This window comes from Bos javanicus, chromosome 2 (assembly GCF_032452875.1).
Source record: "Bos javanicus breed banteng chromosome 2, ARS-OSU_banteng_1.0, whole genome shotgun sequence".
Classification (NCBI taxonomy): Eukaryota; Metazoa; Chordata; class Mammalia; order Artiodactyla; family Bovidae; genus Bos; species Bos javanicus.
In genome coordinates, this window is record NC_083869.1 from 103,976,204 (window position 1) to 104,002,939 (window position 26,736).

General features: G+C 40.9%; 1 long non-coding RNA gene across 1 annotated transcript; it reads right to left on the reverse strand.

Moving 5' to 3' along the window:
• Positions 1-1,036: 1,036 nt before the first annotated feature.
• Positions 1,037-18,303, reverse strand: LOC133228602 (uncharacterized). Its single transcript, XR_009730286.1, has 3 exons — positions 17,556-18,303; positions 14,945-16,715; positions 1,037-1,310 (listed from the first exon to the last, which is right to left on the reverse strand). It is a non-coding gene; the product is annotated as an uncharacterized LOC133228602 (long non-coding RNA).
• Between the last annotated feature and the right edge of the window lie 8,433 nt (positions 18,304-26,736).

The following is a 26,736-nucleotide window of genomic DNA, read 5'->3' on the forward strand; positions in this document are numbered from 1 at the left end:
GAAAGGCATTAAAGATCCCAGTCGGATAAAATGGAAATGGGTTGTTTTTAAGCCGGTGCCTTTTTGCAGTTGGTTTTTATCAGCCATTAACAGCTTGACGTGAACTGATTTATGAGACAAACTGGCCAGTCTTCTAACAAGGCCTTGAAATAATGAAACCCAAAAAGAGCAAGTTTAAACAGTAGAGTTATAAACTGGAAAGCCAGGTAAGAATATTGAACCACCACCTATAGGGTGGTCTAGAAGAAAGGGCAGAGGAGAAACTGAGGCAGTGTGAGAGAAAGCCTGGAGTCTGAAGGGACAGACAGGAAGAGGAGAAAGTTTTCTATAGAGGGAAGGAGGCCTCCGAGATAAACTTTTCCTACATCTTATGTTTATCTAACGCACCCCCAACCATATCGGCAGGAATGAAAACATAAACATGGGCTTAAAGCAAGATCAGCTCACTGAATTGGAAAGGAGCTGGAGAAAGTTCCTTTCATGGATTCTCTGGAGCCTGTGAAGAGTGAACAAGAGATAAAAAGAAACCAACTCCTTCTAGGCCCTAGGCACGCTTTCTCTTCACCGATTCCACCAAACACTGATTTGTAGAGGAAGTCACTTTCTAGGCAGCAAATATATTCTTCGACAAGTCATAAGAGCTCAGTTTTTAAAACAACAACAACAAAAAAATCAAACTCTACAATGGTGATGTCTTTTATGAACAAAAAAATACAAAACAGGGTCACCTATATCGAGCAATTATTTCCCAAACAAAGATAAACCTAGATTCCGGAAAAGCACACCAGTCAATTACAGATGGACTACACCAAAAGATGAGTAAGAGGCGATGCCTGGAATATACATTACAGAATGCCTCTCAAATATCTGAGAAATGTACATTCCAAAGTACCACAAGGACAAAATAAACAAGAAGGTAATACTTAAAAACGGGAGATTTCCCGGACTTTGTATAAAATAGCTTGCTAACTCACTCCAGACTCTCAGGCTATTTATCCTTCTAGGGATAGAAGGAAAGATGATTTTGTTGCCTGCCCTCTCCCTTCTCTCTCCCACTTCTTTTTTAATATGTTTTCCATATTTAAGAGAAGCCTTTTCTGGAAGGGATAGTACTTCCTGACATTAGAAATAGCAGCTTGCTTTGCATTCTTTCTTTTCAAAATTAAATCATCATCTCCTTGAAAGCAAAGGCCACTGTTTACTTCTTTTGTCTGTTCCAGGCAATGCTCTGTATGAGAGTCCAACAATTCCCAGTGGGGTTTGCCACAATACCCAGCATGTCCAGGTGGTTCAGAAGGTGTCACAAAATCCTTAAAACACAACAAAATTAAAAATTAATAAATACAGTAAGTTCCATATTGACATCAAAAATTAATACAGGAAGTTCCATATTGACATCAAAAATAATTGCCTGCCATAAAGAACTATTTTATAGAAAGATGCTAGATGTTATAGAAATCTAAAAACTCATTAATAAAATTGATTTTTCCCTCAAAAAAAAAAATTTGTCCCATTCCAAAAATCTGGGGGAACCACCAAGGTTCAACCTGCTCCACCACAGGCTTCAGCCTGCTTCTATGTGCAGGAACCCCAAGGTAGAGCATGTAATTTAATTCAAGGTCCTCTACATTCAACATCAGGCACAGGTTGCTGCTGTTGCTGCTGCTGCTAAGTCGCTTCAGTCGTGTCCAACTCTGTGCGACCCCAGAGACTACAGCCCACCAGGCTCCCCCGTCCCTGGGATTCTCCAGGCAAGAACACTGGAGTGGGTTGCATGAAAGTGAAAAGTGGACCCAAAAAGGGTGGACCCCAAAAAGTGGACCCCAAAAGGGTCTATCCTAAGTGTGAAAGTGGAAGTCACTTAGTCATGTCCAACCCTTTGCGACCCCATGGACTATACAGTCCATTCTCCAGGACCAGGAATAGTGGACTGTCTGCCATGGCTAGCCATTTCCCTTCTCAGGGACAGGGGATCACCTGGCTCAAGATCCCAGTAACCCGTGGATAATGATCTCCACCAGCTCAACCAAGGGAAAGAGCATCCACTGAGGTGGATCTCAGCCAAACATCCAGTCCTGGGGTCTAGTGTGAAAGTCACTTAGTCATGTCCATGGACTATACAGTCCATGGAATTCTCCAGGCCAGAATACTGGAGTGGGTAGCCTTTCCCTTCTCCAGGGGATCTTCCCAACCCAGGGATCAAACCCAGGTCTCCCACATTGTGGGTGGATTCTTTACCAGCTCAGCCACAAGGGAAGCCCAAGAATACTGGGGTGGGTAGCCTATCCTCTCTCCAGTGGATTTTCCCAACTCAGGAATCAAACCGGGGTCTCCTGCATTGCAGGTGGATTCTTTACCATCTGAGCTATCAGGGAAGCCCTAAGAGTACTACCCAATAATCTTCTTGTACACGAATTCAACAGACTCAATTCCAGGAAACCCAACCCAGGACACTCTCTCTTTTTCTCTGTATTCCTTCTTTGTGAATAAAAATGAACCCTATGGTGGCTGCTTGGTATCTGTAAAACATGGATATCTAAAGAGAGTTTTAAAGTAAAATTATTCTTTAACATATAAAGCCTCTAAATGTCCTGAGAATTTCCTCTCAATAATTCCACAAATCTCTAACTTCCCTCTCATCCTCATAAGATTTAAAAAATGCCATGATAGAAGCCATGTTATATACATAAGAAACTCTTAATTAATTCAGTTATTTTCAATTATAATTAATGGATTTGCAAGCACAATCTTCACTTTTGTATTATAATATTTGATTCTTCTACTGCTTTTCATTACAAATGTATGATATTTCATCAAGGTTTAAATTTAATAGATTTCTACGGGCTGGCTTTTTTTCCTTTTCTCATTACTTTTGATAGAAAACAACTGATTTTGAACTAAACTGTTGGAACCCAACCCACCTGTAAGTGGAAGGTCACTATTACATCAAATAATTGGCTTTGGAAACAGAGAGAAGCTTGACACCATTTCAGGAGCTTGAAACAACCTTCGGGTTTCCTCAGATGAAGCAGGTGTCCAGGGGCCTAACCATATAATAGCAGAAGGGTCCCAGCTAGGCTGTTGCAGTTTGATTGCCTGACTTCAGGTCACTGTTTGGCCCACACCCACACTGACTATCTGAATAGTCTGGCCACTCACAGGGCAATTAGGACAGCCTGGTCACATGTGCAAGTGGGCAATGATTCTTTCCAACACATAGGGTATGTAAGGTCACCTAATGTATCCATCCAAAACATCTCCTCACCCCCTTTATTTTTAGAGATGAAGTAAGGCTAAACATTTCATTCCATTTTTTAGTGAGTTTTAAACTATTTTATCACCAGCACTGTGTGAGAGCCCAGAACTATAATACATATGAACAAGTCCAGAGCTTATTCATTGAGAATAAAGATTCAAATTAACTCAGACACACCAGTCAAACTGAAGGCAATGAAGAAACTGGTATATACAAATATGCCAAAAACAAAGAGAAGGTAAATTTTCAGTTATTAATTGTTACAGAATGAGTAATCAAAGCTGCTTTCTTCAAATGTTCAAAGGATGAACAGCAGAACTAAAGCATCCCATTGGATCAGTCAGTGATATGAAGACCTATTCAGCTGCCGATGGAGCACCAGCTGAAAAGTGGAGGCCACCCCAGCCAAGAGAGAGGCATCCCAAGTGGCACCGGGAGGGGCCTGGAACAGTCTTTCTTCTGGCTTGAGCCGGAGCTGGGAAGAGGTACTCTCTAGTGGGAGGAAGACAGTTGCCCCATCCTGGAGCTAAAGCCTGGAGCCCCAGTCAGCTCACCCTCGGTGGGGACAAAGAAGACTGAAAGAATTCTGGTATATAAGATTAAGTCATATTTCAATGCAGGATACCAGAGGGAAAGGTCAGAGTAGAGACAGATGAGAGCAGAGTGGCCCCATGAGGACACATAGAGAAGCAATTCACCCAGGGCAGAAGGCAGTGCTCCATCACTTCCTCCAGTCCTTTCCACTTAATGTATTTATTGCTCTATCCATAGGAGAATGTTTCTTAGCTATTTTTTTTTATTAGCACTTCCATAAGGGAAAGAAATGAAGTTAAATTTAAATTGTCTCTAGTGAGAGAAATTAAACACTAAATAATAAGATTTTTTTCAGTAGGATTGAGTTTTGATAAGAGCCACAAACCATCTTAACATCTAAGACTTTTTTCCTCCCCTCCCCTACGAACCAATTGTTAGCCCCTTGGAGACGATATAACCCTTGATGATGCATATTCTTGGCTGATATGTCCCAGGGATAAAAGTACTGATGGAGCCACTAAAATATTTAATAGTTTTAGGTTGACTTTAGTAGAATTAACCAAATTTAATTGCATTGTTTTACAATACAGGACAATGAAATTACCAAACATCTCTGGAACGTTTCACAAAAATCATCTGCTCTGTGTTATTGTGATTCGTCATTGTGGTTTGAAAAGTTCTTCTATATCCATTTGAAACATATGGATTTTCCACTATTTGTAAATAGCATGTATTATTTATATTGCACCATCGAGTCATGTTTCTTTGTGTACAAAAAGAAATCTGTTTATATTCTCTCTTGAGAGGCATCCATGAAATAAAGTTTCTGGAGAGGCAAGTGCTAATGTCCCAGCTTCAGTTCAGTTCAGTTGCTCAGTCATGTCCAACTCTTTGTGAACTCATGGACTGCAGCACACCATGCCTCCCTGTCCATCACCAACTCCCAGAGTTTACCCAAACTCATGTCCATAGAGTTGGTGATGCCATCCAACCATCTCGTGTTCTTTCATCCCCTTCTCCTCCTGCCTTCAATCTTTCCCAGCATCAGGGTCTTTTCCAATGAGTCAGCTCTTCGCATCAGGTGATCAAAGTATTGGAGTTTCAGCTTCAGTATCAGTCCCTCCAATGAACACTCAGGACTGATCTCCTTTAGGATGGACTGGACTCCTAGGATGGAGTCCAAGGGACTCTAAAGAGTCTTCTCCAACACCACAGTTAAACACAATGTCCCAGCTTAAACATTTTCTATTTCCTATTATATATCACAATCATACATTGACACAGTGATCAAGCTATGCAGAAAAATATATTGCTACGAAACTTGTAACTAAGTAAAATCATATAAAGACCTCACTTTTGTCTTTAGCTGAAAGTGGTATATAAGCTGGAGTTCTAAGCCACCTCAGGGAGTTACTCATTTTTTTTCCCTTAGGTATCTCCCAGGTATACATGCAGTTTCCATGTTAATAAGCTTTTGTCTGGGTTTTTTTTTTTTTCTTCTTCTTGTTAGTCTTTTATCATAAAGGTCTTAGCCAAGAACTCAGGGGAGTAGAGGGAAAATTAATTTTCTCCCCTACCCTCATGAGTTCATAGCCAGTTCTGTCCCAAACTAGTGGGCATTAAATCATTGCTTCCCTCATAGCTCAGTTGGTAAAGAATTCGCCTGTAAGGAGACCCCGGTTTGATCCCTGGGTTGGGAAGAGCCCCTGGAGAAGGGATAGGCTATCCACTATAGTTTGCTGGCCTGAAGAATTCCATGAACTACAGTCCATGGGGTCGCAAAGAGTCGGACATGACTGACCGACTTTCACTTCACTTTCACTCCCTTATATCAGAGCTGATATTCATTTATTCATTCATTCAACATATATTATTTAGGGCCTGCTATGTGCTGGCATACTGTTTTAAGTGGTAGAGATATAAAGATAGGAAATGGCCCTTGTATTTAAATTTTTTTGAAGCTGCAAATTTATCTCTGTCTTTGTGTTCAACATCATTTTGCCAAGTAGTACTTCAATTAACAGAGTATTAAGAGATTTATAAAATAAAAGATGCATTTATGCCAAATGAAAGTAAATGAGCTCAAGATGCAAAATTTCTCCATAGTTCAAATGAAGACATGGTAGAAGCTTTGGGATCACCATACTGCCTTAACTACACAGGCACGCCAAATTCTAAAGCCTGCACCATGGCTGTCAGGAACATATTCATACTGGGAACAGCACTTTAATTTCAATGAAACTTCATTGCCACATCAGATTAAAGTTGTTAATTTGATTTTCATTGGTTTTAGAGTTTTATTCTTATTTAATTTGTACATTTACTTCAGTTTTATAATTAGAAGCGTCATAAGCATCAAGAATTTATACTTAGTTTTATATTTGCACAAATGTAATGTTGTCATTAATGTTAGATTAATTTAATTTAATAATGACACTGAGGAACACTGTTCCTCAGGTTCATATACACACTGGAAACTGACTTATTATGTGAACTGTGGTTGTTTCTAGGGATGGATTTATTTCAGCTTCTACTGATGGAGTTACCCCCCTTTTTCAATTGTTTAGTTGATTCCAGAGTTGAAAGAAACAGTCCCTTTTTGTTATCTAGAGGCTTAAAGGGACACTTCTGGCCTTCTGTGTGTAGGGATTTGTAATTTCCTTCAAATTTATCAGTAAAAGAAAATGGTCAGTTGAGAGCTGGCAAACATCTGAAAACAATAAAGAGGAAAGGAAAACCCAGTTCTGTCTATTGCCTTAGGGAATGGGGAAAAAGCTGTGCTTTCTGATAACACAGGGAAACTTGCAGAAGATACAGAAGAACAGCTGCAGTCCTCAAAATGGCAATAGCCATTTCTTATATCATTGAAGGTGATATTGAAATATATACCTGGCCATCCTTCTGTTTCCCTATCTTGAAAACACAGGTGAAGAAAGCAATGTTTTGTTCTCCATGGTTCCCAAATGCTTATCCTCAGGCCTCCACTGGCCCATGGCAGTTTTCAACAGTCTTGAACAAAATGAGAAAGATAAGGTGGACTAGTATTTACAAAAGCATGTTGGTGTAAGGTTACCAACTGTCCTTTCCCAGAAAGAACTGCTCTTTGTTCTAAGATGTGACCTTCTTTCTTTTTTGTGGTTGAAATGTCCTGGGATACATTAGCTACACACATGCTCAAAGTAAGATTTCCCTCCAGATAAGGAATAAAACACATTCACAACTTCCTGGCCTTCTAGAAATACAACGTAATATGAAAAATGTTATATGTTAATATTTTAAAATATAATAAACAATTAAACACCATTGCTTTCATAAAACTATATTGAGTAGCTGATTATTTCTTTTAATTTTTATTTTCTATTTATTTGGACATATAAAAAATTGTCAAGTTTATTTTAGTTAAGGATCTTTTGTTTTTGCTTTTTGAAGTTTTGCTGGTTCATGAAATCTAAAAGTTCAAGAATCATTGTGTAGTGACAAGAGCTTGTGACTTAGAAGTAGGGATTTTAAACTGAGCTCCACCTGGCTACAGATCTTGGAAAAGTTGCTTAATCTTCCAAAGCTGCAGAACCCTCATATACAAAATAAAGATGATACATCTTTCTTCATTAAGTCATTTGTGAAAATTAATGAAAAAAACCAAAACATCTGAGAGTTCAATAAATACAAGTTACCATCATTATAAACTATCAGCCATGGCTTTTCATACATTTACTGTAGATACAATGATGACGATGTTTAATTGGGAAGAGTCAACATTCTTTAAAATTAGACGGAACACCAGACCATAATTTCTCACTAGAGTGGTTACTTTATTTTTTTCTAAACTGGACCAGACTCTATATACACAAGTCTCCAAAAAAATTAAAAAGAAATGACAACACTAAATGACTTTTTTTTTTTTTTTTTGCCTAACTAACTAGTCAGTTAAGCTGATGTTTCTGTTTTTGAAGTTAATATGACATCACTTCAGACAACTCCCAACATCTTTCGATGAGAACCTATCTATCCACTATATGCACTGAGACAAAACAATACACCATGTTTTTAGAAGTAAATTCTCAGCATTAAAAAAAAAAAAAAGACTTCTTAGAAAAACAAAGGAAATAGGAATTAGGATACTTGCCCAGAACAACAAGAAGTGCTTATTTACTTAACATCAGATATATTTATGTGATTAAAATTTGATGTGTAAAGCTTACTCATTAAATGAATCATTTGAAAATGCTGTAAAGACACGGTTAATGGGTAGGTAATCTTCACCAATCTTATTTTACTAAGAGTTTTTGTTGTGTTTTCTTTTGTTTTGTTTTAATGACGAATAGGTCTAAAACATAACCTAACTCCTTAAGAAAATATAGATGTTAATAGATTTAAGTTGACACTATGCTCTTCCTTGTTTAAATAATGATCAATGACTGTTTTTGAAGCCATTGGGGAAATAGCTCAATTTTATTCTAAACAGACTCCAACTGAGAAAACAACACAAGACCCTCTTTTGTTTACCTGGGAATTTTGAGAGCTCTGAAAGTTCACGTAGTTTTCGTGACTGAAAGAATCAATACTCCCTCCTTTCACAGACATGTCAAATTGGCTGCTCCCTAAGTCAAAACACAGCATGGTACAAACTGGGGTCTTGAGGTGGCACAATTCGTCTAGGCTTAGAAAGTAAGCCTCTTACCTGTACCCTAACTCTTTCTACTGAGCTGTGTTTTCCTTTCCCCCTGTGATTTGTGGTGACTTGGCAGCTGATAAATGAACACCTGGAAGACTGTGTTCGGTGAAAACTATGGGCTCAGCAGCGAAGGCCAGAGCAATCACAAAACCCCCCAGATACCTTAAAACAAGGGCACTGACGAGCAGAACTGCCTATTCTCCAACGTATAGCCCATTCAATGAGGTTCCAACTACCCCTAATGGGAAGCCACATTGACACCCCATCACTCCCCCAACTGAGCACCAGAGAACTGTCTTGATCTCAAGCATTCCCTTGACATACATCCTGCACATGTATATTCATCCAGAAAAGTAGATCGTTGCCTTGAGCCTATCAGTTTTTTTCCTTCAAAGGTAGTTAGCCAATTTCAGATATAATCTCTAAAATGAAGAGCTGAGACTGTTAACACCTTTTTTTTCTTTTTCAACTTGTTCAACAGCTTTAGTGACCTGTTTTAGTTTTTAAAATCTCGCAGAGATCTGGCTGGAAAATTGCTTTGCCTGATGCTCTTTATTTGCAGAGGCAGAATGTCTCCACATGCACGTTCTCAGTCATCAAAGCACAGATGTTCACGTGTCCTTGGCACCCTAAGGGATGAGCCCTATTGGATGCAGAGAATTCCAGTCTTAAAAATAACAATTCTCACAACTCAGATGGACTTAAATATTTAATTCAGAAGTAAATTTGAAGTGGTGGAATAATTAAAATCCAAAGCAATTCTTCTCTTAATCCCTTTAAGAGTGAAAGATAATAATTGCATATTTTTATCTTATCAAATTCTATGGATCAGTCCTTTTGTATGAAGTGGGTAATAAACTGCAAAGTTACTTCGAGAATTCATTATTAAATTGCTTTCCTTTTATTTCCCCATTTGCAGCAGTTTTCATTCATTTGTTCCACAAATATTTATTGAGTATCTAAATTGTGTCTTCCACTGTGCTTAATATTGGGGATATTAGGATAAGGACAGAGAAGGCAATGGCACCCCACTCAGTACTCTTGCCTGGAAAATCCCAGGGACAAAGGAGCCTGGTAGGCTGCGGTCCATGGGGTCACTGAGAGTCAGACACGACTGAGCGACTTCACTTTAACTTTCCGCTTCCATGCATTGGAGAAGGAAATGGCAACCCACCCCAGTGTTCTTGCCTGGAGAATCCCAGGGACGGGGGAGCCTGGTGGGCTGCCGTCTATGGGGTCGCACGGAGTCAGACACGACTGAAGTGACTTGGCAGCAACTGGAGATTTTAGCAACAAAATTATATGGCCTTTAAAGGGTATCATTCAATACATTACTGGTGGCTGAAAAAGTGTACTAATTAATATTAATAGTGTGGATTCCAGATCCACTTCTTGAATACACTATTTATCTTATCTCTGCCTTGACTTCTAATCAGTAAAATGGGAATAATAACAGTATGTGTCCCAAAAGGGTTTTATGAGCATTGAATAAGTTAATAAATATAAAAAGCTTTAAATGCTGTTGGCATATAATAATGGCCATAAATGGTATATAGATACTAGCTATTTTTTCAAGTCCATGGAGAAAAAAGATGGACTATTAAACAAATGAAATTGGAAAAGATGAACAATCATCTAACTTCCCCTCCCACCAAGATTAGACTATTAAGCAAGGATATAAACATAAAAAACGAAGGTTTCAGAATGGGGGCATAAAATAAGGAACAGAACAGTTAACAGTTAACATTTCACAGAAAGTGAAATGTGAAAGCGTTACTCTCAGTCGTGTCCAACTCTGCAACCCCATGGACTGTAGCCCACCAGGCTCCTCTGTCCATGGAATTAATTCTCCAGGCAAGAATACTGGAGTGGGTTGCCATTTCCTTCTCCAGGGGATCTTCTCAACCAAGGGATTGAACCTGTATCTCCCATATTGAAGGCAGATTCTTTACCATCTGATACCATCTGAGCCACCAGGGAAACCCAGGAACAAGGGAGATTTATTACTCAGTCAGTCAGTTCAGTAGCTCAGTTGTGTCTGACTCTTTGCAACCTCATGGACTGCAGCACACCAGGCTTCCCTGTCCATCACCAACTCCAGGAGTTTACTCAAACTCATGTCCACTGAGTCAGTGATGCCATCCAACCATCTCATCCTCTGTCATCCCCTTCTCCTCCCACCTTCAATCTATCCCCTTCTCCTCCCACCTTCAGTCTATTCCAGCATCAGGGTCTTTTCCAATGAGTCAGTTCTTCACATCAGGTGGCCAAAGTATTGGAGTTTCAGCTTCAGCATCAGTCCTTCCAATGAATATTCAGGACTGATTTCCTTTAGATGGACTGGTTGGATCTCCTTGTAGTCCAAGGGACTCTCAACAGTCTTCTCCAACACCACAGTTCAAAAGCATCAATTCTTCGGCACTCAGCTTTCTTTCTGCACTTACATCCATACATGACTACTGAAAAAACCATAGCTTTGACTAGACAGATCTTTATTGGTAAAGTAATGTCTCTGCTTTTTAATACGCTGTATAGGTTGGTCATAACTTTTCTTCCAAGGAGTAAGCGTCTTTTAATTTCATGCCTGCAGTCACCATCTGCAGTGATTTTAGAGCCCCCCAAAATAAAGTCTGTCACTGTTTCCACTTTTTCCCCATCTACTTGCCATGAAGTGATGGGACCAGATGCCATCATATTAGTTTTCTGAATGTTGAGTTTTAAGCCAAATTTTTCACTCTCCTCTTTCACTTTCACCAAGAGGCTCTTCAGTTCTTCTTCGCTTTCTGCCATAAGGATGGTGTCATATGCATATCTGAGGTTATTGATATTTCTCTCAGCAATCTTGATTCCAGCTTGCGCTTCATCTAGCACAGCATTTCTCATCCTGGGAAATTAGGATGAAGATCTTTAAGTACTAGCTGGAAATCTTGTTGGAATACTCTGATTAATACCTTGAAATAATACCATTCTGGTTGGTAATTAGCTATTTTTTGCTATGCCTCTCTCCCTCAATCAATGTCTTCTTTTCCTTTCCAACCAACTACACACACCTAGACCCTTCCTCCCAGCCTCTAATTCAGTAGTCCATAGGTCCCATCTCCAATGCTCCACCCTTTCCACATGGGCAGAATTGGCCTCCCAGTGGACAGATAATGGGCATCTGTCTGCTTTCCCTTCCCCAAATCGTGATTTCCCAGCAGCCTTTCCCTGCAGTTGTCCTGTGTGGCCATCTGTTAGAACCACATCATCCACTGCTGGCTACCACCATCTGCCTGTTGTCAAATATATGCAATATGTTTATCAAAATATATCACTCAGACTTAAATCTCTCCTGTTTAAGCTAGTATTTGTCCTAGACACACACACACACACACACACTCACACATATATAAGCTAAGCCCATAGATAAAAACCAGGGCCAGATGAGAGCAATTAATATCACCCATGGGAAGAAAAGAAATGAAATAGTTGAAATCCAACCCAGTCTGATTCAAAAGAAAAACACAGTTTTGGTTCTCAAACACAGGGATGCTGAATAATTACATGGGGATTAATAATTAATTAATAATTAAAATACACATTCCCATAAACTGGTGCAGTCATTATGGAAAACAATATGAAGGGTCCTTGAAAAACTGAAAAAGCTGCCATATGATCCAGCAACCCAACTCCTGGGCATATATTCAGACAAAACTATAACTCAAAAAGATACATGCACCCCAATGCTCATAGCAACACTAGTCACAACAGCCAAGACTTGGAAACAACCTAAATGTCCATCAACAGAGAAATGATGAAGATGTGATACACACACACAACAGGATACTATTCAGCCATTAAAAAGAAAGAAAAAGTATCATTTGCAGCGATATGGATGGACCTAGAGATTATCATACTAAGTGAACTAAATCAGGAAGAGAAAGACAAATTCCATATGACATCACTTATATGTGGAAGCTAAACTATGACACAGATGAACTTACCTATGAAACAAAAATAGATTCACAGACATGGTAAACAAGCCTGTGCTTGCCAAAGCAGAGGTGGAGGGGAGGGATAGATTGGGAATTTGGGATTAGAAGATACAAACTGTAATATACAGAATGAATAAACAACAAGATCCGACTGTACAGCACATATATATAGGGAACTATATTCAATATCCTATACTAAACCAGAATTTAAAAAATGAAAAGGAATTATATATATACATGTATAAGGCTTCCCAGATGGTGCAGTGGTAAAGAATCTTCCTGCCCATGCAGGAGACACAAGAGACGTGGGTTCTATCCCTGGGTTGGGAAGATACCCTGGAGTAGGAAATAGCAACCCACTTCAGGATTCCTGCCTGGGAAATTTCATGGACAGAAGAGCTTGGCAGGCTACAATTCATGGGGTCACAGAGTGTCAGATTCGACTGAGCACAACAATAGCAATGTATATATGTAGTAGTGAAATCTCTTTTCTGCACAACAGAAATTAACACAACATTGTAAATCAACTGTATGTCAATAAAATAAGTGTTTTTAAAAATACACATTCCCAGGCCTCCCCAGACTGTCTAAATCAAGATCTCTGAAGGTGGAGCTCAACATCTATGGGTTTAATAAACTCCTCATGGAAAACAGGCTCAGCAGTCTGGAAACTCTGACTTAACCTATAGCTAAAGCAACATTAACCTGTGTGGATTTCTTGACAGTGGTGCCCCTGATCCCACCTTCAGCAGATTTTTTTTTTCTTTGCTGATTGTCACAGCTGCCAAGAGTTGAAGGGAGCTTGGAAGGATGAGAGTTAAAGTAACTATAAATACAAAAACTGAAATAGATGACAAATGAATAAATACTGAGACACAATGGTAAAGAATCCACCTGCCAGTTCAGGAGATGCAAGAGATGTGGGTTTGATCCCTGGGTCAGGAAGATCCCCTGGAGTAGAAAATAGCAACCCACTCCAGTATTCTTGCCTAGAAAATTCCAAGGACAGCAGAGCCTGGAGGGCTACAGTCCATGGGGTCACAAAGAGTCAGACATGACTGAGCATGATGCCCACAAAATGAGAAAAGTTTAGAGCAATTTAATTAATGTCATCTTAATTACTATCTTTAAATTATTTTTAATAGTAAACAAATGTGTAGGTCTGGATTTGGGTGCTTTTTAACAAAGCTAGAAAAAGATGAAATATTATCTTCAAAATGTGCTTTCTTTGCATCTGTGTGACTATTTATTATTCAAGATAACATCATATAAACGAAAAGAAAAAAAGCTGATTGTGAAAAATTATCTGTGAGAATCCTGCTGGGAAAAAAGTCAGTGTGAAGAAAAATTGCAAAGGGTGTAAAGTTTGTGAAGAATCAACTAAAATAATGCTTGGGGCAAAATTTATCTTGAGGTAATAAAAGTTTGTGACCATGTATAATACTGAAAATAAATGGTACAAAACCAACCTAAGCATGCCTGCTTTCCTTCCTTTTGTAGGGAAGTTTGCATTTGTTCTAGTCATTCCCACCACCCCCTACCTGGCCATGGCCTCCTGTTCTCTGCAGCCTCCCTCCTTCCTGCCCTGTCTACCTATACACGCTGCTGTCTAGACTACCCCTCAGGTCAAGCAGTGGCCTGGTGAGGTGGCCGGTACCAAGGGCTGGATTCACAGCACTGGAACTTGAATACAGAGAGAATAAACTTCCAATAAATGAAGTCAACATTCAAATTCGGGAAAATCCCAGTCAAAACACCAAGTCCGAAGAGCTACAGAGCCACAAGTCAGTGATCAGGCCGTCTGTGGGGACATCAGAAAATTTGGGAATGAAAGGAAGTTTTTGGGAGAGTGGCTTTTCAGTGAGTAGGTGGTGACAGCCTCCTGCAAGTTGGAAGCAGGATGGGACACCTATGAAGTCAGTCTTCCCAAATGACAGCATTGACCCTGTTACTTCCCTGATGGAAGACTCAAAGGCTCCTCATTTCCCAACCCCTAAGGGCCCTTCCCTGGTGGCTCAGAGAGTAAAGAATCCACCCATGATGCAGGAGACCTGGGTTCAATCCCTTGGTTGGGCAGATCCCCTGGAGAAGGGCATGGTTATCCATTCCAGTATTCTGGCCTGGAGAATTTCATGGACAGAGAAGCCTGGCAGGCTACAGTCCATAGGGTCTCAAAGAGTTGGACATGACTGAGCGACTTTCACTTTCTCTTTCAAGGGCCCTTCATGTTCTGGTGCCAACATTCCTTTCCTCTCTCATCTCCCATTAGTCATTCAGTCAACACTGGACAAAAGTTAATTCTTACTGTGTGTCATATTCTCTTAAGTGCTGGAATCAGAGACAATTAAAAAGCATTGACTGTTTCCATCTGTCCCAAATTCACAGATGGAGGGCAGGCAGGTCAGAAACCAACCACTTGGATGTCTAATAGGCATCTTGAAATTACATGTTCAAAGTTGACTTGAATTTTCCCCTAAAACCTGTTCTTCCCATAGCCTTCCTCACTTCAGTGAACGGCAATGGTCTTTCTTCCATTTCTGTGAGTCAGAAGTCTTGGAACCATCTTTGGCTTCTCTCTTTCTCTCACATTCCATAGCAGCAAGTATAGTTGGTTTCACCTTCAAAATACATGCAGGATACAGTCACTTCTCAGCAACCTCTCTTGACACCCCCATGACCCAAACCATCTTCTTCTCTTGTCTAGATTATTGCTCTAGCCTCCAAATTAGCTCCCTATTTCCCTCCTTTATGGGTTTCCCTGGTAGTTCAGACAGTAAAGAATCTGCCAGGAATATAGGAGACCTAGGTTTAGTCTTTGGGTAGGGAAGATTCCCCTGGAGAAGGAAATGGCTACCCACTCCAGTATTCTTGCCTGGAGAATTCTATGGTCAGAAGAACCTGGTAGGCTACAGTCCCTGGGGTCACCAAGAGTTGGACATGACTAGTGACTAACACTTTCTATCCTCTATAATAAATTCTCAAATCAGCAAGGAAAGCAATCCTTTATATTTCAATACATCCAGTCATGTCCACAGCCCTCGTGTTCAAAACCTTTCATTGGTCTCCCATCTCATTCAAAATGAAAGTCAAAGACATTAGAGTGGCCACTAGGATTGTGCATCCTCTGGTCCCTACTACTTCCTGCATGCATCTCCTACCACTTACCCTGCTCACTCTGCTCCTGCAGGTGTATTTCTTCGATACCCTTTCACATCCCACCTCAGGAACTTTGCACTGGCTGTTCTATGCCTGGAACACTCTTCTCCAGGATAGCCTTGTGGTTTACTCTCTCACTTCCTCTAGACCTCTGATCAAATAACACTTCTGAGAGGCCTTTCACAATCACCTTACACCAAATGACATCATCCTCCCCAAGGACTCCTTACTCTCATCACTTAACTGCTTTCTTTTTCAACATTATACTTTTTGCTATCTGACACATATGTATCTGTGTTATCTGTTTCTTGCCCATCCTTTGAATTAAGTGCCAGGAGTTCAGGGTCTTTGTCTATTTTCTTCACTGCTGTATCTCCTGTACCTACAACAAGGTCTAGTATGTAGTGTGCTCAATAAATATTTTTTAATTTATTAACTTTTGAATAAAGAACTATTTTCCCTCTGTCTCATTCTAAGTCCTAGAATTGTAATATCCCAGGAGTCTCAGTGATAAAGAATCCACCTGCCAATGCAGGAGCCACAAGAGACACAGGTTCAGTCTCTGGGTCGGGAAGATCCCCCAGAGGAGGAAATGGCAACCCACTCCAGTATTCCTGCCTGGAGAATCCCATGGAAAGAGGAGCGTGGTGGGCTACAGTCCCTGGAGTCACACTGAGCACACACACGCTACTACTACTAATCATCTTTAGTCTCAGCTTAATGTCACCTGTTCCAAAAGCTTTATCTGACCCACCCTAGAGAAGTGGGCTCCTCTGGTGTATGCTCATGAACTTCACCTGCTGAATGAATAAATAAGTGAGAGTGAATAGAATGGTGGTATATCAGCGAGCCTCCATCCACCGTGGCTTCATATTATTACACCTATATTGTTAATCATGGTTCTTCCGGCAGTCAATGATTAAACCAGTTTGCCTTCAAAACATAAGGCTGTACTCCAGTTCTAGGTTCCTGAATCTTCCCCTCCATCCAACCAACCTGAACCACCCAGTACCCCTCCCAGCCCCCAGTACAGTGGATCTTTCCACAGTCCTTTACTCCTTCACCTCATAGTTTCACAGTTTCTCCTCGTACCTCCTGTAGCTCCTTTCCCATGAATATCCTGAATAAAACACAGGCAGGTCATTCTTCACTGTATTTGGCTTGCCTGTTGACATTTTAGGAAACTTTACATCACACGTACGAGGACGGTCACTTAGATATGTAAAACTATGGCATTTGTAGGCTTCCTACAAAATGTTGGATACCACGCTCTTGCCCCCAATACAACCCATTGTAAAATCAAACATGAGTTAACGTTTTTGACTTCCAGTTCCTTTTCCAGAAACATATCACAAATTTAAGAACAGCCAATTAACCTCAAAACCCACCCCCTCAAAAGATTCATCAATCAATATTTAATCAATCAGCATTTAGTATGTGTCCAGTATTGGGCTATGAATTATAGAATAAGAGACAAAATCAATCCATGTGAAACAATGGACGGAGTAGTAGAAATCAGGTGTTCTGTTCTGGCCAGAATCCATTTTCCCGTCTGACTTTCCTTTGGGAAAATACACCTCTCATCTACTTTCAGTCCATTTATTTTGCTTGGAATTGAACAGTAGTCAGTGATCCAAGCCCAGTCAATCAGAGGATTCCTGCTGTGGACACAATAATGGATTCAAAAATAGGCACGTGATCCAAGTCACCCCTCTGGGAGCCAATTCCAACCTAGTGTGGTGGCTGAGCTAGTCAACTCTGGATTCAAATCCCATTGCCACCGTTTACCAGGTGTGGGTATAAACGTTTGGCAAGTTATCTCCTTAATGATGGCTCTAGTTCCTTGCACAGAAAACGGGGACATACTTTCTAGCTCTAGGCTTGGAAGGCAGCTGAAATAACATGATATGTGTCAACCACTCAAAGTCATGCACACATTCAAATTCAACAAATGCTTTACCTCTATTTGGGAACTCTTTGGAAAGAGGATCTCTCTGCTGGGACCCTCTTGCTAACACATGATGAAAGACTCCCTGAATTAGGTAAAACCAGAGGACAGCAGAGCTGAGAGATGAGGAGAAATGGAACATCAACACAGCAATCGAGCCCAAGCACCTAGAAGCCTTATGTCAGCTAATGCCCAGACTTTTCTGTTACGTGAGTCAGTAAATTCTCTTTTTTTAAGGTAGGTTGAGTCGGGGTTTCATTGAGTTAGACAAGGCTGTAGTCCTAGTGTGATTAGATTGACTAGTTTTCTGTGAGTATGGTTTCAGTGTGTCTGCCCTCTGATGCCCTCTTGCAACACCTACCATCTTAATTGGGTTTCTCTTACCTTGGGCGTGGGGTATCTCTTCACGGCTGCTCCAGCAAAGCGCAGCCATTGCGCCTTACCTTGAACGAGGGGTATCTCCTCACCGCCGCCCTTCCTGACCTTCAACGTGGGATAGCTCCTCTAGGCCCTCCTGCGCCCGCGCAGCCACGGCTCCTTGGACGTGGGGTTGGTCCTCCGGGCAGCCGCCCCTGGTCTCGGGCATGGGGTAGGTCCTGCCCCTGGCCTCGGGCGTGGGATAGCTCCTCCCGGCCGCTGCCCCTGACCTCGGACTTGGGTAGCTCCTCTTCTCGGTCGTTCCTGCGCCGTTGCAGCCTGGCACTCTCGGCCTCTGCCTAGACGTTCGGGCATGGGGTCCTCCCGGCTTCTGCCCCTGACCCCGGACGTGGGGGGCGTGGGGGACGTGGGGGGCGTGGAGGGCGTGGGGGACGTGGGGGGGGACCTCTCAGCCGCGCGCCGCCGCGCTTAGTGCGCCGGTCCCATCACTTTATGGCAAATAGATGGGGAAACAGTGGAAACAGGGTCAGACTTAATTTTGGGGGGCTCCAAAATCACTGCAGATGGTGACTGCAGCCATGAAATTAAAAGACGCTTACTCCTTGGAAGGAAAGTTATGACCAACTCAGATAGCATATTGAAAAGCAGAGACATTACTTTGCCAACAAAGGTCCGTCTAGTCAAGGCTATGGTTTTTCCAGTGGTCATGTATGGATGTGAGAGTTGGACTGTGAAGAAGGCTGAGCGCCGAAGAACTGATGCTTTTGAAGTGTGATGTTGGAGAAGACTCTTGAGAGTCCCTTGGACTGCAAGGAGATCCAACCAGTCCATTCTGAAGGAGATCAGCCCTGGGCTCTCTTTGGAGGGAATGATGCTGAAGCTGAAACTCCAGTACTTTGGCCACCTCATGCGAAGAGCTGACTCATTGGAAAAGACTCTGATGGTGGGAGGGATTGGGGGTAGGAGGAGAAGGGGACGACAGAGGATGAGATGGCTGGATGGCATCACTGACTCGATGGACGTGAGTCTGAGTGAACTCTGGGAGTTGGTGATGGACAGGGAGGCCTGGCGTGCTGCGATTCATGGGGTCGCAAAGAGTCGGACACGACTGAGCGACTGAACTGAACTGAGTCAGGGTTTCTATCTCTTTTTTAAAGAGTTCCATCTAACACAGACCAGGGGTCCAGGAGACATATAATTGTTAAATGTCATGTATGAGGAGGACGCAGAGTAAGGTGAGTTCCGTATGAACTATGAAAAGTAGTAAGGATGAGGTCACTTCAATTTCTGCCACCTTTGGCAGTGGTGTCAGAAAATGTCTAGGGAGTCATTTGAGATATCATTGCCCCAGAAGCAGTGTATCGTTAATCAGAGAAAAGTCACCTTCTAGAAGAAAAATGCCGTTTCAGAGCTTTTGAACAAAAAATCTCCCCTCTCATAGCCAAAATCTAGAACTCTATTCTTTGTTGTATGTAAATGACAGCTTCTGAAACTGCAAAAATGATGCTCTCAGACAGAGGAAAGACAAACTCGGTTTACATCTCATAATCAGGTTTATTGTTTAGTCTCCAAGTCTTGTCTGGCCCTTTTGCAACCCCATGAACTGAAACCTACCAGGCTCCTCTGTCCATGGGATTTCCTAGGCAAGAATACTGGAATGGGTTGCCATTTCCTTTTTCAGGGGATCCTCCTGACCCAGGGATCGAACCTACTCCTGCATTGGCAGGCAGATTCTTTACCGCTGAGCACCAGGGAAGCCCGATAATCAAGTTAGCTAGGTCTAACTGGCATTTTCAGAGGGGACAATTTCAAAGGGATTCTCTTCAGGAAACTGGAAGGCGCAGAATTCAGGCTTTATCTGAGTTTTCTATCCTAGGCTCTGCGGGGCTCTTCACCTGGAGTGCAAGGCCCATCCCTCCTCTGGAATACCTCTCAAGCATCTGGAAGGGACCATGCTCACCCTAGAGTTGAATGAGAGGAAATCCATTCAACGCCTCTCTCCATCCTTTTAGCAAATCAGCTTTTCTACCTCTCACCCTTTCCTAGAGGAAATCCAGCTATCTTTCTTTTTCTTCTAAGGTGAAGATAAGAATCTGTCTTTTCACAGTGGAGGGAGCAGGTTATATGCAGCAAGACAAAAGTGTAATTTCATAGGCTTAAGATTTGAAGTTGATAAGTCTTCAGGAAGAAAGGGGATACTGGTCATCTATGAGAGTAGGAGCAAGTGAGTATATGTGAGAGACAGAGGCCAGTCTCGATTCTTCCAAATTAATTCCATTTTTTTTTCCTCACAGAGCAATAAGCAAAGGCAGCTTCATTTAGAAAGTTCATTACACCTTTATTACCTTAAAATTGCCCAACATACACCAACAACAATAATGGAAATATTGGAAGTGGAAACATCCACTACGTTTCTCTTAAGGTTAGTAGTGTCCATTGCCAAATTCACCCTTGCTTCATTAAGGTTATAAGGTTTAGCTTCTGGCTTTGCTAAACAAAATTAAGAGGAAAAGAAAGAAAAACATCAAGAATACTAAAGACGTTTTGGAAAATGTGTCCTGAAATGAGAACATGAAGACGATAGATCAGAGTATCAGAGGTTACTCGGATTTCACTCTTATCAATATTTTTTAAAAAGCAGACTGCAAACCACCTGCATGGTTCTCTACCACTAATACAAACAACATAATGTGGGAGCCGTCAAGGAAGGCTCAAGAAGTAACTCTTCAGTCATCAGTGTCATTGAATTGCTAACATTACTGCCAAGAATGAAGGCCTTGGTCTACTCCTCAGTGCTCACCATTAGAATTTGCTCCCTTCTTCTCCTGACAAGTCCTTTTATATTCAAGGCTATAGCTTTGAATGCAGGTTAAATTTTCTCAATTACTTGCTTTGTATGGGATTAAATGGAAGGGGAAAGAGTCTGTTTGAAGAGTCTGATAAAAAGCCTGTGAGTTCATAAAGTGCTGTTGTACTTACCTGTGACATTCTTGTGGAAGGAGAAAGTCAGTTGTGCACACACACATATACATATACATATTAATATATATTCATTACTGAACCACTTTGCTGTACACTTGTAATTACCACATTGTGTATCAACTACATGTCAATGAAAAAAGAGGAAAGGGAAAGGGGAGAACATTTTAACAAGGAAAAATCAGTAAGACTTAATGAAAGACCAGATATGAGGATAAATGTATAAAGGTATACAAAATCTAGGTATCAATTAGACTAGATCAGATATTGAAAGATGAAACACAAAACCCTTGCTTTCTTTCAATTTTCCTTTACTCAGAACACCTTTAAAAATTAGGGGTTAAACAAATTAGAGATTAAGTTGAAGTGTGGTCTAAACAAAATCTGATCTGAGGACTCAAAGGATTCTGAGCTTTCAGCCAGTCATCTAGTATTTTTAAGTGCCTTGTATGCATAGATCTGAACTGCCTTTGCCCACCTCTACCTCCCCCTGTACTACCATGAAACTGAAAAAAATGCTATTGACTGATTGACTAAGAGCTCTGAATTCATTTTGGTGGAAAAACACTATTCAAAGTTAATTGTAGCTATTGAATAGACTAGCCAACATGTTGATCTACTGCAATTTTCATTTACAATCTAATTGTTTTGGCATTACCTCGTTTACAGCCGTAGACCATCTCAACCTTGCAAATGTGTTCATTACATTTTCTCATTTCTAAGGGCAGAAAGTGAGTGTGTCTACAAAGCTCATGAATATTAATACATGGGATCATACTTCTCCCCCTGAATGCCTCTCGCCCTATAACTATCACTGAACTGCTAATAGGGACACGTACCAATGTGTAATTACTTTTTGTTTTTAAAAGAAAAGCTACCAATTCAGGTGTCTACGCTAGAAGCAACAACCTAAATTATACTTTAGGCTTCTATCACATAGCACCACACATTTATGCAAACAACAAGCTCGAGCTTGCATTTAATAACTCCAAATGAGTTGCCTGGCACCTTTAGATAGGAAATTGGCATGTAAAAGACTCCAAGGACAGAGGAAGGGAAAAACTGTCTATAGATTTTTTTTTCCTCTTCCTCCTTCCTTTCCAGAATAAATGATGGCCTTTTATTTGACTCACTCACCAGTACCACTGCTGCAATAATAAGCTTGTCATTTGTCCTTGAAATGTGTACCCAACCCAGTGATGCTGTTCAGACCAAGGATGAGTCAAAATAGCCTGGAAAGAAATTAGACAATCCCCACTTGCAGTTCTGATACCAACTTCTAAAGCTTCTAAGAGCCCAGGCTGCTGTTTTCAGGAACATGTATCCCTTTATAATATTTCTAGAAATATCACTCATATTGGCTAGAAAATATGCACATGCTTCTATCTCCTGCCCTACATCCTGCTCTACACACTGGTCTCCAAACACAATTTGTAGAAAGAGATTTGGTTACAATGGGAACTATACAAACACCACATTTGCAAAAAACTTAGAAGGGCTTCCCTCGTAGCTGAAAAGGTAAAGAATCTGCCTGCAATGCAGAAGACCTGGGGTCAAACCCTGGGTCGGGAAGATCCTCTGGAAAAGGAAATAGCTACCCACTCCAGTATCCTTGCCTGAAGAATTCCATGGACAGAGGAGCCTGGTGGGCTACAATCCATGGGGTCACAAAGAATCAGACACAACTGAGCAAATAACACTTTCAGTAAGCAGGAAGGTGTTTGCTCTGCTTGCTTTTGCTGAGAAAAGACACATCTACCAAAAGACAAAGTCTCAACCACTGAGACATCTCCTCAGTGGCCACTAGAGCAAGAAAGCACAGTGCATGCTGGGATCTTCCCTCCCGATAAGTGGAGCCGGGATGCTCTCCTGGGTTGAACCATTAGCAGAATGAAATTACTCGTAAAACATCACTCATTCTGTAAGTATAATGGGTCCCCAGTAAGCAGATCTTGCTGATTCTTTTCCTGCCCCACACTTGCACACTTTTGCAGTCTCTCTCCTTCCAGCCCCTTTCCACAAAATCCTCAGCTGGTTTTCAATAAGCTAAATGCTTTTGCACCAGGCTGACCAGCATGCCTGCTGTGGGCAGAGTCACTCCCCAAGTCATTACCTAGGCCATAACATATTAGGAGAATTCATATGTAAGAACAGCACACTCATCCCAGAAGTTTGTCAGCTAGTTAGTTCTCAGACTTTTTTTCCCATCATGACATGCCTGACAGAAAATGTCCACACATCTGTCACATCCTTGTCAGTGACAGTTGTCTGCTCCCCACTGCTTAAATCAGTTAGGATGCCAGCCAGGAACTTTGTGCAATTAATATCCGCTAGCTAGCTCTACCCTTTCTTTCTCACTGACTCAGGAGACCACCAGTGGAAGAGGACAAATAACATCAGAGTATGGTGAACCAGAGTAAGTAAACATATATCCATTATAAACATGGCCACCTTAAATAAACATTAGCAAGTATGGCTACACAAGAAGGATTGGCGCAGAAGGGGGAGGAGATATAAAGGTACAGATGCTTGCTTCAGAAAATCTCAATGAGAAAGAAAAAGGAAATTTATTTATATTGTTAAAGAGAAAAGAATTCCGATGTTTCTTAAAGACACTAAGGAAGACTATTCCAGAAGGGACCACTGTAATAAGGGTCTTGCAGGGAAGGAGAGACCAGCTCAGTTTCGAACACAACAAGCAAAAGTGGGGATTTATAGCTGTCAGCTACCAAGTGGCACTTGCCACGGGCACTTGCCGTCTACCTCTACAAAGATTAAATCCTGTGCTTCTGCAGCAGCTGGTGTTCAACACCCCCTGAAAGGAGTTCAGAGTTTAGAGAAGAAATGAGGCATTCTGTGCTCGGGGGGAAAACTGGCAAGACAGATCTTCGGATAATTAGATGTTTTCAGGAGTCAATCTTATGAGTCCAAATTCTTGTGCCTCCTCTTATCTGCAAAGCACTAAAATCCTTCGTGGTAACGCCTGTCCCTTGTGACCAGCAAGCTTCACAAGACCACCAGAAATCTTCTGGAAAAATATGTACTTGATTGCGTGTATTTTCCCTTCGCCCAAAATCACATATAATCACGTGTATACTGACCTCCCCACACCCATCTCTTTGGGGCAGTTGCTCAGAGATACCTGAGGTGCTGTCTCCAGGTTGCAATCCTCATTTTAATCCCAATAAAACTTTACTTGCAGCTCTCACACTGTGCTGTTTTTTTAAGTCAACATAGCCAAGGAGCAGCATGGGTAACAGTGAAAGAAAATTACCAAGAGGAAACTTCAGAGATGGGGAAGATTTAGACTAAAATCAACTTGACAAGAGTCTTGCTGAAGGCAGGCTGGGGTGGTCAGACATCACCTGGGGAATGGTGGAGGATAAAGACAATAATCAAACATCAAGGGTGAGTGAATATCAAGGGAGGGAGATTCTGATGAAATGGATGTAGCAGGATTCTTGTTCTTGAGGACAAAGCCCAAGGGTGGGAGTCTGACTAAAGTTTGATGAAAGTCTCTGTCAATAACCACCCCTGCCCACCCAGAAAGATTCTTTCTGAAACTCTTTTCCATTTAAAACTTAGAAAGCTTTGTTCTTTGCTTTATTATAAGTTGCTTTATTTTGAAATAAAAATAGGAACAAATAAAAATGTTGGGCTGAAGCTCAACTGTGCAGGGAAGTATTTTTATCACCTATGAATGCTTTGTATTGGACACCCACACTCCCCTTTCCTGAAACTTGGCCCTGAAAAGCTGACAATAGGAGCTCAGCTGTGGCAGTCAAGGAGTTAATGGTACCCTTCTAGGCTAGCCCTCAGAACAGTACACTTAATCAGTCAACTATTTTTCCTGCTTCTACCCGATGCACTAACGGTATCACACACATGTTTCAACTTACTCCACATTGAGTTAACTACTGCAAATGCATCACAACAAAGGGATTTTGTATGAAAATATTTGAAAACTACTTAAAGTAACTGCAAACATATGCATGCTTTTTTGTTGCATTTTCTCCCATTGTTACCCAGGGCCATATCGGGTATGATTTTTTTTCTCCATTGTTTTCCTACTTCGGTTGAGCATTAGAGATAAATTTTTATTGCATTTTGATCTCTTCCTCATCTCGAAACAGAATTGTATTCAGCAGCCCACACTGACAATAACAATGCTTCTCAAAGTATGATCTGTGGAAATGTATGTGGTAAACTTGACATTTTGCACGTATCCATAGTGATTCAGTCTTTAAGACTTTGCCTTCCAAAGCAGGGGCTCTGGGTTTGATCCCTGGTCAGGAGGCTAAGATACCACATGCTTCATGGCCAAAAAACTAAAAATAAAACAGAAGCAATGTTGTAACAAATTCAATAAAGACTTTAAAAATGACCCACATCCAAAAAAAAAAAAAACTTGATTTAGAATAATGAGGCGATTTCCCTGATCTCAGATTAGCATAGACTAACACAGTTTTGCTCATGTACATACTATAAATTATATCTTAGTCTTAAGTAGATCCGCTTATAGGATTTACTCATTTAGATTTATTTCACTACAACAAAAAATTTTCCTTTTAATACAAAATCTGTACCTAACATGTATTTCAAATATGATAGTTTGGCAATATTTAAGAGGTGTTCGGAACAACATTTATACACATATTCTGTCAAAGTAGTCTATTTTCCTTTTTATTCTGTTGATTTCTTTATCACCAATATTTCTCTATAGCTTAGAAAATTAACTTCTTTTCTCATTTTTCCTTTACTTCATTCTCTCTAACTCAGAGTCTGGTTATCACTGTTTGTTCGTGTATTTTCTACCTTTATGATCTCAAATCAGATCCCAAGTTTCTTGAAATATAATTTGCTAGTGAATTCTCTGGGAAGCAGACACTGAGAAGTTAAGGGAACAAAGGGTTTATTGGAAGAGTTAATAAGTTGTCTCTGACTCTTGGTGACCCCATAGACTGTAGCCTGCCAGACTCCTCTGTCCATGGAATTCTCCAGCCAAGAATACTGGAGTGGGTTGCCATTCTCTTCTCCAGGGGATCTTCCTGACCCAGGGATCAAACCCAGGTCTCTCACACTGGAGGCAGATTCTTTACCATCTGAGCCACCAGGGAAGTTCTTATTGGAGAGTAGTCTCCATGAAAGTAAAGAGGAAAGCTTGGACAGAAGTCATCAGACAGTAACAAGGACCTGATAAAACATCTCTCTGCTCAACAAGAAAGAAAGATTGCCCACTAGGGGAGTGCCACTTGGGTGGAAATGGTTAGGGCCTTGGATCACCATCTTGTTGGTTAACTACAGGTTTTCCCAACTGCAGAACCCCAGGGTAAAGCTGTTGTGGGTGCCCAAGGAGTCACGGCTAGAAGTGATCATTAACCACACTTCTCACAGCTGGGCATTGACTCCTTTCTTGAGGTGGGGATCTGAGTGGTCCCTTTCTGTATCTGGAATTCCACCTTACTTTAAAGAAATGACAAATGATCAGATGCAGTATTTTGAAAAGCCAAGGGAAAATTTGAGACTAATAGAGTTAAATATGCATCAAAATACATAGATTTATCAACTGAACTGTAATTATTTAACTTTCTAACACCACACACATGTTTACACACACATACACTTGGCTTGTTAATATTTGTAATCATGCTTTCTTCACATAAGCATTTAAAAATATACAGTGTTAGAAATCCAATAGACGAGGCATGGCATGACCCAAAATGAGTGGAGAAAGAAAAATACAGCTCTTTTCTCAAGAATTAGTTTTATTTTCAAAGGAGGCTTGGAGTCTGTGTAAATATAAAGTATTAAAATAACATATTGGTATTAGAAAGAC